Source organism: Passer domesticus, chromosome 14, assembly GCF_036417665.1.
Source record: "Passer domesticus isolate bPasDom1 chromosome 14, bPasDom1.hap1, whole genome shotgun sequence".
In the NCBI taxonomy this organism is placed as follows: Eukaryota; Metazoa; Chordata; class Aves; order Passeriformes; family Passeridae; genus Passer; species Passer domesticus.
The window spans coordinates 1,616,096-1,628,677 of record NC_087487.1 but is presented as its reverse complement, the minus strand read 5'-3'; the positions used below and the strand labels follow the sequence as shown (position 1 = coordinate 1,628,677).

Here is a 12,582-nt window from a genome sequence, read left to right as displayed (position 1 = left end):
GTGCAAGTGACATAAATTAATGTTACGCAGAAAAAGTCAAGTTTCTAGTGTGAGATCAATAGATCATAATGTGGTGATATTTGAAAATACATCTTATTAGCAGTTCATATTTTGGCACTTTCCATGGATTCCCACGAGCTCCCTTCCCTGCTGCCCCAGGGAGCTGCTGTGCATGTGGTTGCTGACAGCATCAGTAGTCCTGTGAGATGACACTGCCTGTGCTGGATGTCACTTTGTGGCTTTTATCCCCTGGGAAATGAATGGAAAGAGGTTGGAGTGCTGTTGGTCGCTGCAGGGCAGAAGCAGGAGCCTTTGGCATCTTGCAGCAGTCATGAGAGGAGCTTCTTTCTGAGCTGGCTCAGGGTGTCCAAGCAGGCAGACACCACAGAGCTGATGTTGCATGGTGCTGTTGTGAACCAGCCTGAAGAGAAAAATGAGGCTGCTCTCCTGTCCATGGCTGCTCTCCTGTCCTGGATGAAGACAGAGCTTCCCTGGAAGGATGCTGAGCACACCTGTGTGAGCTGGGCTGTGCCTCTGGGCAGATGAGCAGAGCCTTTGAGCCTTCAAGGCCCAAACAGCACCATTTACCTGCACTGAGGAGGAAAGGTAATGTGAGGGGCCCCCCATGGCTTTGCCTCAGCACAGTCCTTCTCAGCTTATGTGCCTCTGCAGAGGTGCTGTTTGACAGCTCAAAGTGACTTGCTTGGGGCCAGGGCTCAGGGTAAGGGCTGGCTGTGTTCTGGCTGGGGGCTGGTCTCCAGTTACTCCTGTGCTTGTCTCCTCCTCCCCTCGTGCAGGAGATGGTGCTGGGCTGATTTGTCTGCAAGAGTCGGGCTCTTTGGCAAGGGGTTCAGGGCTGAGTTTTGCAGCCAGCTGTAAGAATGTCCCTCCAGGGCATGTGCACTGCAGCCCTCCCCTCACATGCCTTGTGCTGCTTCCTCCTCCTCTGGAGGAAGCTAATCTCCTCTGCAGACCTCTCCCTCAGAGCAGATTAGAGCAGCTCCCAGCTCCCCCAGTGCTGCAGAGGGATTGCCAGGATCAGGGGTTTGGATTGGAGCTGGGGGGATGATCCCTGTTTGTGTAAGCCTGGGTGGGGAAGGTGGTGTGCAGTCATTCTGCACCGGTGCAGTGTGCTGGAGAAGATGCACTTCCCTCTGGTCCCCAGAGCCAGCGGAGCTGTGCTGGGCTTTGCTCAAATGGAGGATGCTTGTGTACACTTCTGTAAGCAATGAAGTGACTCAGGTTGCCCACTCAGTCTTCTCTTTCCACAGACTGTTCCCAGAGTCCCTCCGGATGTGTCTGAAGCATCCTAAATAAGACCTGAGCTCTGTGCTCCGAGGTGGAGGCTGCGCTGAGCTGCTCAGAAGAAAATAGGCCATTGCTTTCTTCACGCAGGCAGGCATTTAAAGAGCCTGTGAGGGAGGAGTGTGGGCATGTGGCTAAATCAGAAGTGAGGAGCTGTCCCCTCCTTTGGCACCTCACCTGCCTTCCTTGAAATGGGGCCACTGGGAAGCCAGGCTGCAGGCTGGCTGGCTTTTTTTGGTAGTTTGCTTGGTGGCATTGGCTTTGTGGGTTGCTCCCAGCACCCAGCAGAAATCACTAGGGAGAAGCAGCTCACTTTTTGTCTTGCCTTTCCAACCAGAGTTTCCAAAAAATGGCTCAGGTTTGTCCCTTTTCTCCCAGAAAAGTTAACAGCAAAACCTGCTTGCCTGAAGTGGGATGAGGCAGTTGTCCTTGCAGGAATCCCAGCCTTGCTCCCCTGATCTTTCTTCAGCCAGTTGCCCAGGCAAAGCATCTATCTCTGTCTTCCAACCTGAGATGCTGTCTCTTCACTAATTAAATTAGGAATATCACCTCTTTATAATTGTCAGTTGATTTCAAATTAAAAAGGGACCTGTCGGACCAAGAAGAACCTTATCCTCCCTCTGGGGACTGCTTTCCTTTTTATTTAAGTTTTTTTTCAGGCTGATAATTCCATCTGAAAGTCTCCTGTGATACTGTGGTAACCCTTGGATGCTATTCAAGTGCATCCTGGCCCCTGGCGTGTGCTCATTGCCTCCTAATTGCTCTAAATAAGTTGGGAATGATGAAATTAAAGTGCCATTGATATGAGGCAGCCCTGGCATGCGGCAGTTACAGGCATGTGAGGGATGTGGACAGATGGGGAGATGTTAGGATAATAGGTATTAAATGCAGATTTTACCCTGTTTGGGATCCCCATCTAAGCACAGTTCAACCTCTTGGTGCAGCAGGTTTGGCACTCCTGTGCTGGTGCCCCAGCTGAGCATTTGGCATGGGTTGGGGATGTGTAGGACATAAAACTGTGTGACCTCCCTTAGTTCTGAAGGGCTCCTGGGTAGTGGACCCTCCAGGGACAAGGACATGCAAGATAACACTGAGTCCACACAGTCTGTAAATCCTGGGTTGCTCATCCTTTGGGTGATGTGGTTCATGCTGAAATAATAGATGTGGGGTGCTGGATCTGCTCTGATTCATTGAACAGGGCTTGTTGTTCTCCTCATTCCCTTAGCTGTAATTTTGGAGTTGGGTTCAGGTTTTAACCCTGAAACAACTGAGTTTGGGGTTTTGGTGTTGAACCAGAAGCGAGTGGTAACCCCCTGCCCTGGCATGCAGGAAAGCTGGGCTGAGACCCCAGTGTGCCTGGGATCAGCATTCCCTGCTCCTGACCTTGCCCTGGAGTGGGGACAGCAGCAGCAGGGGATGTGGGGGCTGCCCTGGGCAGAGGCTGGGAGCTGCTTGGTGTCATTCAGGGGCTGTTCTTGTGCTCTGCTCACCTGGAAACGTTGCTGCTTTTAGTGTCCTTTGCTCTGCAAGAAAACAGACTATTTTTGGCATGTGTAGTCAAAGGGGCAGAATGACACAATTGCTGGCTGGTGGTGCTGCAGTGTCCCATTGCAGCAGAGGGGCCTGGATAAGACCTAACTTCAGATCTTCAGCAAAGGCAGTTTTGTGACAATCTGTTCCCAGCCAGAAGAGACTCCTCACATCACCCACAGGGTGAAAGTCATCCCAGTCCAGCGATTCCACACTCATGCCCATGACTCAGTATCCCATCCCTGATCCTGCAGCAAGAACTGTCTGGGCATGGTACCATGATGCCCAAGGAGAGCATCTTAGCCAAGGCAGCCCATTTTTGGAGCAAACAGGGGTGGCTGGTCCCAGAGCTGCAGGTGAGGATGAGCCTCATCAGTCTGCAGGCACTTCTGTAACCTTACAGGTATGCTTGGTTTGGTGATTGTGCAGTTAATAGTTTTCTGAAGATGGATGGCAGGTACAGCACAGCAGTTTGCTTTCCAAAAAAATGCCAATCATTCTAATCACTTGCCTAAGATTTGGGTCAAGTCCAGCCACCTGGCTTTGGATAATAACTCTCCCAAGTCTTCTTGAGCTAGTCTTGTGAAGCATTGGCATTCTCAGGACTGTTGAAATGGATGGGAGGTGCTCTGACATGGCAGCCAGCTGGCCTCCAAGATGCATGGCTGATTGCAAAGTGATGGAAAGTTACATTTGCTCAGTCTGAGCCAATTCTATTCCTGTATCTGGCCTTGGCTGTGACTTTGGCTTCCCTGTGGCTCATCGGATGCTCACCCTGCGACGTGCTCACCTGGAGGCTTTGGGTTGAGATGGCAGGATCCCTTGCTCTGGGCAGCCCTCCAGGCTCAGGGCTCATCCATCAGAGGAGTTCAAGACCTCTGAATTCTACCTGTTGCACATTTAAAGGCCAGAGGAGCAGATTTATGACTGTGGTCTGACCTGCTCTGGAACAGAAGCCAGAACTTGTCCCTGGCTGATGGCTTTGTCAAGTGTAGCAGCTCTGGGCACACTCAGGCACGTGGTTCCCAAAGATGGGAGCTGCAGGCTCTTGGCTCTGCTGGCAGGCAGCAGAGGTCTCCACGAGGCTCCCATCTGTTCCTAGCTGGGCTGTTTGGAGTAATCCCTTTGAGCAAGGGGTGCGTGCTCCCAGAGTGCCTGGGCCTGCGTGGGGTGTCACTGCCTGGCTGCACAAAGGCTCATGGGCACTCCCTGGGCTGGTCCTGGTGCCTGAAAGTTCAAATCTCCCCAACACTTGGGATCTCCAAGCAAACAGGAGGTGGTTAGAGTGGCTGTAAATCCCTACAGGCAGGAAGCCCCAGTGTTTGGAGGGATTTAGGTGTAAATTCCTTCAGTTAACTTTCTCAAAAGGATCTGTGAGCTGCAGGGTTGTCAGCATGATGCCAGTTGTGCTTTCTGGATGGCCGATCTCCCTTGGGCCCAGCACCCTGAGGTGCCCTGCTTGTGTTCAGGGGTGTGCTCCCACCCTTTGCTGCTGCTCCCTCTGCTCCCAGCTGCAGCCCCTCTACAGCTGAGCTCTCAGTGCAGCACATGGAATTCTCAACAGAAGCCAAGGTGTGTGCTGTGACCACACACACCTTGTGAATCCTTCTCCTTGCTGAGATCCACTCCCAGTGAATCCTTTTCTCCTCTTTCTTGCATGTCTGTCAGATCATCTCTGCTCTTCCTCTGCTTCCCCTTCCCTTGGCCACTTCCAGGAGGTGTCTGCCTCTGGGCCCTGTGCCTTGGGCAGGAACAGGTCTGTGCCAGCTCCCACCAAGAGCCATCCCCTTCCCTGCATGGCTGAGCACAGTACAGGACGTCCCTGGAGCTGCAGGGAAAAGCTCCTGGTGACTTCCATCAGGAAACAAGCTGGGTACTTGCACAGGACCATGGAAGAGGGGAAGCACAGGGCAGGGCTGGCTTGTCTGTGCCAGCACACTGGGTTTTGGCCTGTGCTGAAATTGGCTGTTCCTGCCTGGCATGGAGGAGGAGGAAGGAGCAGTGCTGGGTGGAAAGCCCTGGTGAGCTGGGCTTGGCATGGGTGTGGGAGGAGGGAAGGAGCAGTGCTGACTGCTCCCAGGAGGAGCCACGGGAGCTGTCACCATGTGTCACCCCCTGTTTGGCAGCCCCAGCCTGCTTGGCCATCAAGTGCAGTTAAAAAGGCTGAGCAGGCACCAGGACTTGTTTTGCCACCAGCAACTGCTTGATGCTGTAGGCAGCTCTGCCTTCTTGGTCTGTGCCATGCACGCTCTGGGCAGGGAGTGTTTTTGGGGGGCAGATCCCTTGGAGTGCTGCCCTGGTGGTGATGGTACAGTCTGTTGCATGAGAACTCTGCTAATTGGGCCAAGCTTCAGTGTTTTGTGGGCTTTGCATGCCCTCCAAACAGGGCAGTCACAGCCTGGCTGGCACTGGGCAGAGCAGGCTGCTCCTGGTCCCCACTTGCCTCAGATGCCCAGAGATGTCCTGGCATTGCTGGGCAGGGCAGTGAGTGGATGGAAGGATTTGTTTTCCCATCTTGATTCCTTGTGCCTGAGATTTCTCTCAAAGAGCCTTTCACCCAGAGGTGAAGTCACTCACCATGGCCACCTTCAGCAGCTGCTTCTGCATTGTGGGTTGTAAATGTCCCCTTAATTTAGTGCCTGCAGTGCACTAAAGCAGCAACCTTAGCACAGCCTCTGCATAATAACCAGAGAGGCTCTCGCTCCTGAGCTCTGACACAGGGCTCTCCTTGACTGCTTAGTCCCAGGGGCTGATGTCTCCTTTACCCTGGGTGCCTCAGCCTCCCCACCACATGCTTTTGAAAGATAACTCCCTGTAAAATAGAGAGATTTAGTCAAGTCCAGCTGGGCAGGCCAGTCCAGGCAGTAATGCACTCACATCCTAAATGTTTCAATTCTTTTGGCTGAACGTCCCGGTGAAAGGTGGTTTTTTCTCCTTCATGAAAGAGAATAACAGCTCTGACCTTGAGGAGAGAAATGAGGGTTCAGAGTTCTCTTTCTTTTTTTGTTGCTATTTTTCTTGCAAAATATTCCAGTTGAGAAGGATTTTTTGCTTAAACAATTTATACCCAGTGGATAGATTTATTCTGTTCAGCTACCAGCAGCAAGAAAGCCTTGTTATTCCCCGTGGCATGTGGGTCGGGTTTTTTTCCCCCTCAATACTCATAAATACTCTTTGCTAAATCTGAGTTTTTACTACTTGAAGCAGGAGGGACCAGGTACTCCTGCCCTGTTCTGATGCTGGAGGGATCAGCCTCCTTTGCTGCCCTGATCCTGGGTAACCTGAGTGGTGCTCAGGATTGGTTGTTAAATATCCCTCTGTCTCCCCACGCCTGATCCAATTCTGCTCCCTTGTTATTTCCATCTCTCAGGGATAAAGGATCTGCACAAAATTACTTTTTTGAACATTCTGGAACCAAGAGGTGATTTGGAGGCAACACTTCAGAATCCCACCTGGCTTCCACTTCCCATGCCTCTGCTCCCAGCCAACACCCTGCTGTCCTGGCTTTTGGCAGGAACTGGGCAAGAAAATGTTTCCTGGTTTAGCATCATTGTTTCAAGGGAGAAGAGGAAAATGTAGAGGTTTGGTTTGAAATTATTTGAGTGAACGTTGCAGAAATGCAAGGACTTGACAGCAAAGTTGGTTTAGATTGGGGTAGAAAAGAAATGAGGAGACTTAAAATGAAAAGTGGGCTCAGGGGGAGGGAAAAAAGGCAATGGTTCCTTTCAAACACATGAAACCTGGCTGCTTTGATGCTGATGGAGCACTTGATACTCTTTGTGAAACCATTCCCCATGACAAAGCCAGTTTTCCAGGCCAGAATTGTTGCTGGTGGGTTTGGCTGTGGTAGCACCTTGAACCCCTGGTGCCTTCATAGAATCACAGAGTGTCTTGGGTCGGAAGGGATCTTCAAGGACAACCCCTGTCATGGGCAGGGACACCTTCTACCAGACCAGGGCACTCCAAGCCCTGTGCAGGCTGGCCTTGGGCACTGCCAGGGATCCAAGGGCAGCCACAGCTGCTCTGGGCACCCTGTGCCAGGGCCTGCCCACCCTCACAGGGAAGGATTCCTTCCTAATATGTAATCTATTCTTCCCTTGTCTGTAGTTTTTCCATGAGGTTTGGGGCACTTCAGCTGCCTCATCTCTCCCTTCACCAGGGTGGGCTGGTGCAGGGTCCCACATGGTGCTGGCAGCACTTCCCTTGCTCAAGAGATTTAGCTGAGATCTCCAAACTCATTGCAGTGGTGAGCCTGAGGCAGCATCCCTCCTCTCAGAGGCAGCTCTGTCTCTCTGTTTTTAGTTTCTTTGGAGCTCAGATTCTCAGCCTCCTTACCTCTCCACCAGTGCAATGTTTTAGGAACAGATGGGCTTAATTTCCGATTGCCGCCCCCTGAACTTGGGAGGAGGCTTGAGTTTGGAGCCAGTGTGCCTTTTGTTCCATGTGAGTCCATCCAGCAGGCTCCTGCCTGCCCTGCCCCTGTGGACATGGAGCCAAGGACCCGGCAAATTGCCCTCTCTGTGATGAGAGAGGCTCTCAGAAGTAAGATTTTCCCTCTCAGTGGATAAATCCGTCTCCATGTTACCTTAGCAGTGGCAGCGGCTGAGCATCTTCTTATGGGTTGATACTGTTGAGATGCTTAGTCTAAGCTCCATCTAATCCTCTTTCGGGGAGCTATCGGGCTGGTGATCTCCTACAAACAGGTTTTCCAACACCAGCCTCAGCATTTTGTGGTTTGTGATCGTGCTGGAAGGGTGATGGTCCTGCTGCACCTCTGCTGCTGCTCCTGAGCTGAACCAGAGGTGAAAGGGAAAAGGAGATGAACCTACAGGTTTCTAACCTGAACCCTGCTTTCGTAGGGTTTTGTGGCATGTGATTTCCTTATCCAGCTTCTTGTGGAGCATAAATCAGATTTATATAAATGATTTTGTGTTGGATTAAGGCTTTCAGGTGGTTTTTTTTTGAGAGCACCCTCACGAATCTGGCCTGTTGTGTTTCTGCCAGTGTACCCTGGGAATCTTGTCACTCTTTGGGAATCAATAGCAGATGTAAAGCAGATTTAAAGTGTTTCCAATGCCCTTCTGTGTGTCAAGGCCCAAAATTCAAGACAGAATTTAGAGGTGGCGCAGTGTGAAAACTCTTGGACTGTTGAACTTGGCAATCAAAGCCTGATTCCTGCTTGCTGAGTGGGAGCCTTGTGTGTGGCTGCCCTCCATGATCACATTGTCACATCTGACATGGGGACAGAGTCACCTGGCAGCAGTGCTGGCACAAGGCAGTTGTGTGGACTGGCACCCAGGGCATGGGAGAGAGGCTGTGAGATCTGATCAGCACCAGCCTGGTTGTTAGACCCCATCCCTGGGATCTGGTTTGGACCAGTTTAGGGATGGACATTGTCCCTGCTGGAGCAAGATGAGCAAAGCCCGTTCTGCCATGGGCTGGGCTCCGTGCAGGGAGCCTTGGCCAGCACTGGGAGCGAGCAGTCCCTCGTGGAGAGGGAGATCCCTGGGCACTGTGGTGATGCATTGAAGAGCTGGAACAGAGGCTGGATGGAGTTAAGGGGAATAAAGTGGAGATTTATTGAAGTGCCCTCAAAGGCCACACGCTGGCAGTGCCCGGATGGCTCCAAGATGAGAGCAAAAGAGGGCTTGGTCACGAGATCTCACATTTTTATAAGTTTTAGTCCATTTGCATAGAGGAGTTAACTGTCCAATTAACAGCTTCAAATGATGAGGTTTCATCCTCCTTGCTTGCTTGCCCTCTTTTCACATTGTTTATGCTTTGGGCCTGAAGTTTGAAGACATTGGCCTTGAGTCTCCAGCTAGAACAGGATTGTTTTGCCTCCACCACCCTGTGAAAAGATCCCAGGAACACTTAATACAAAGCTAAAAGCTGCACACCGACACAGAACAGAGAAAGCCCAAGGTATCACTGACGCTGTCCCCTTCCTCCTGTCTTGCAGGGCTGTGTGTCTGGGGCTGAGCCAGGTGCCCCCTGCTCCGTGCTGGGTCCCATGAGACGGGCAGGACCCCCCTGTCTCTCGTGCCCGGGGCCGCAGCGCCCGGCTCTGCCCGCCCGGCCGAGCTGCAGAGAGCTGCTGCCACGGTGAGTCCTGCTCTGGCTTTCCTTGGTGAGTCCTGCCACTGCTCTCCTTTCCCAGGACACCTCCCTGCAGAAGGACTGCTCTGGGTCGCTGTTCTTGTTGACTCTGTGAGTGTCCCTGGCTGCAGCGGGGTCACAGCGTGGGGCACCTGTGCCAGCCTGCAAAAAAACGCCCTGAGGGAACAGCTTATGCACCAAAAAAATTCAGGTTTCAGTCAACAGACTCAGCTCACGAATTCAGGTTGTATTTAGCAAGTGGCTTTGGCTGGGAAAAAAAAAGTGAAACACTGAAAAGTTTGATTTTGACATTTTCAAAATGAAACCTTTCAGCCATCTGTTTCAAGATGACATTTCATTTTGATTTTTTCCTAGGTTTTTTTTTCCCAGGGTGGAGGGGAAGCCACCTACAAACAAAATGAAAGCTTCACTTCAGCCCAAACAAAATGTTTCATTCAGCCCCAAATTATTACTGGAGCTTTAAAATCTGGCAAAGGAAAAAAAATTACTTTGGTCATCCTGAATTACTTTCTTTTCTCTAATCACCAGGACAAAAGAGAAGCGTGTGAGGGAGTGGGAGCCCATAGCACGCAGCGTTGGGGGTTTTTGAGTGGGAGTTTGGGAAGAGCCTGTGGTGGCAGAACATGTTGTACCAATGACTTTGGTGATGGCAGAAGCCTGTGGGAGCCAATTTTAGCTACGGCAGAAAGCTCGTGCTGGAGAGGAGAGTGAGCTGTGCTGAGCCCACCTGGAGCCAGCACCCTCCCAGGCTGTGGGGGTGGTGCCAGTGCCCAGAGCTGTGCTGGGTGCCAGAGGTGTGTGCTGGGTCTCACCCAGTGCCATTCCCTCCCTGCAGGGCACAGCTGTGCCTGCTACCTGCTTTCCCAATCTGGTCTTTGGGAAGGCCCACTTTGGGGAGGTAAATAGGAAGCAGAAGGGACCTTCTGGTCTGCCCAGAACCTTTTTGTAGCTCTCTTTGAACAGGAGAAATCACTCTGAGGATGGAGGAGAGAAGGAAGGGGCTGGGGGGGAGAACAAACCCCTGTGGGGCTGCATGGGCTCCTCTCAGCCCCCTGATGGCAGGGAGGAGGTGATCTGATCCATATCCCAAATCCCATCATGGCTGGTACCTGGGTAGCACCTCCACCACCCAGCTCAGCTGAAATTGCCCAGCTGGAGAAAACAGCTGTGCTTTTCATTTTTACAACACCCCAGTCTATCCCAAATGTGACCCTCTCCAGCCACACAGAGCTGCTGCACGTTGGGGCTGCTGGGCTCCTTGCCATGGGGCTGTGCTGGCTCATGCCCTGTGTCAGCAAGGAGGAATGGAGGGCTGCATCATAGAAAGAGAACATGGAGCCCCAAAACAATGCCATAAACAAAATCTGTGCAGCAGCACGAGGGGCTGCAGGAAGGCATGCTGGGCTGGTTTCCTGGGAGGAGTGGAGTGTGCAGGACTCCCAGCCCAGCAGGAAGCTCACACACAGCCCTGCAGGCAGGTGTCTCGGAGCGTGGTGGGACTGCAGGTGTTCAGGTCTGCTCACACGTGCTGCCATGCTGCTGTCAGCACTGGCTCCCTGCTGAAGTGGTGTGGGGTTGCTGCCTTTGTTGTAGAGGAAAAAAAACCTGGCTGTTCAGAGGTACGTGAGATCAGAAGGGATCATGGCTGCTGCAGGTCTGAAATCACTGTCTGCCTTTGTTTGGAGGGGAGCTGGTTGTGCCCAAACCTCTCCTGGCTGTTTTGCAGGTGGCTGTGACTCCAGGATGAGAGTGACAGTGCTGGGAGGGTGGTAGGACCTTGTCCCTGTGGGTTTACCCCAGAGGGAATCCCTCCACCCTGCTTTGGCACAGTCTTTCCCCAGGCCCTTACTGGAAGCCCCTGAAGCTCCAGAATCATGTACCTCTGGGTTTGCATTTATGTTCCTACCTTCCATTCTCTTCCTCTGTTTTCATTTCTCCCTTTTTTCCCCCCCTCCCTCCATCTTTATCAGTGGCTAATGAAACAGGCAGGAGAAACCCAATTCGTACAGTAATTAAATTTACTTAGAGGGTATTCAGCTGGAGTAATGAGAAGTTTAATTCAATGATTAGTTTTTTCTTTCATTAATTAAAAATGGAACAACGGTGCAGTTACAGTGGGCTGCATTGATCCTCCTTGTGGAAAGCTGCTGATGGAGGAGGAGGAGGAGGAAGGAAAGCTTCTCATTTTATCTCCTCTGGATGCTCTCCCCACACACAGATGCCTCTATTGTCCCCTGTTCCCAGCTGATCCCTTGCCCAGGTGTCCCTGAGTGACTTTAGGTGAGGGCTGCTTGGGGTGGTGATGAGGAGAGCAGTGGCACAGTTCCCCACACGGGTCCTCTCCCTGATCTGTCTCCAGCCTTTCAGTTTAAAAATGGATTTGAAATATTTGCTGTGGGTGGAAGATTGAAAAGCAGGTCCCAGCCCACAAGAAGTTTAGGGTGGGAGAGTTGTTTTCCATTCTTGCTGAACAGATTTTGATCCATTTAAATATGTTAAACTCACAAACATGTTTTTAGTCTTTTAAAATAAGTGATGTGTGAAAGCAAAAAATAAACCAAATAAGTAATTTCCAGTTTTTCCAATGCCTTCTGCAGGATCTTGAGCAATGTTAGGACCTCAGATGTCCTCTAAAGCATGATTGGGCAGGTTCTGTTCCCCTAAAGTAGAGACATTTGTGCTCCCAGTTTTGACACAGATGGACTTTTTTTGGTAGCTTTGGGGATTGCTGTGAGATCTGCTTATGTGTGAGTTCCTAAGGAGGAGTAGACAGTAACAGGAATAACCTCCAAAAAAACAGGGAACCATTAACTGGTGTTACATACCCTGTCTGTGCAGGAGCTGTGTACAGGAGGGGGCTGGCCAGGTGAGCCAGCACTGCCTGCCCCTCACTGTGCCCTCCCTGCCACCTCTCTGCCAAGTCACCTGCTGCTCTGGGGGCCTCTGATGGTGAGAATTAGCCAAGGGCTGGGGCACCATCACCTGGGTTGGAGGCCACTGAGAGCCAAGAGCACTCAACACCTCTGGAAATCAGATGCTTTAGCTTTTCTTGGGTTATCTTGGGGGTGATAACTGCTTTAGGAAAGCTGGTGGGCAAGGGAGAGGCTCCTGGCCAGCCCAGCACTGGGTCCCTGTGCTGGGAAGACAGAGTCCCACGTGGGACTGGAGCCCCTCCAGCAGTGCTCCTACCTCCTGGAGGCTCCTCTGTGCCCCCGTCTGTGGAGTGGCTCAGGACATGGAGAAATGGCTTTTTATGGCAAGAAAGGAGGAATGCATCCCCCTGCTTTGACCTCATCTCCTGAAACAGCAGAAATTGTGCTGGGAGGTGGTGCATGTGGGGCATTTCTTCCCACACTGCAGGAGGGCTGCAGCTGAGCTCTTCTCCCTCCAGCACACGTCTCTGCTGTGGTGGCACTGGGAGGGAGCCCCGGGCTGGGTAAATTGGGGCACCCTGTGCTGGCAGCCTGTGCACCCCTCAGCTGGACCGAGCTCCTGGCGTCTCTCAGGGCCCAGCCTGTTGTCCCCAGGACTTGTGGCAGTGTTCTGGCTGTAACACAGCATCTCCCAATCCCAGCACATCTGTGGGAGAGCCCTCAGACTCCCTGGCTCTGTGGGGTGCAGGGTCCC

The 12,582-nt window shown here is 52.0% G+C and overlaps 1 protein-coding gene across 5 annotated transcripts in view; it reads left to right on the top strand.

The window, feature by feature from the left end:
- LINGO1 (leucine rich repeat and Ig domain containing 1) overlaps nucleotides 1-12,582 on the top strand; it is a 158,333-nt gene that overhangs the window by 84,180 nt on the left and 61,571 nt on the right. For 2 of the 5 annotated variants that reach the window (XM_064388679.1, XM_064388682.1), the window contains one exon: nucleotides 8,798-8,940. The exons of 2 other annotated variants lie outside the window; for them this stretch is intronic. The gene's annotated coding sequence lies outside the window, so the exon portion shown is untranslated. One more of the 5 variants, XM_064388685.1, reaches the window with a different exon arrangement.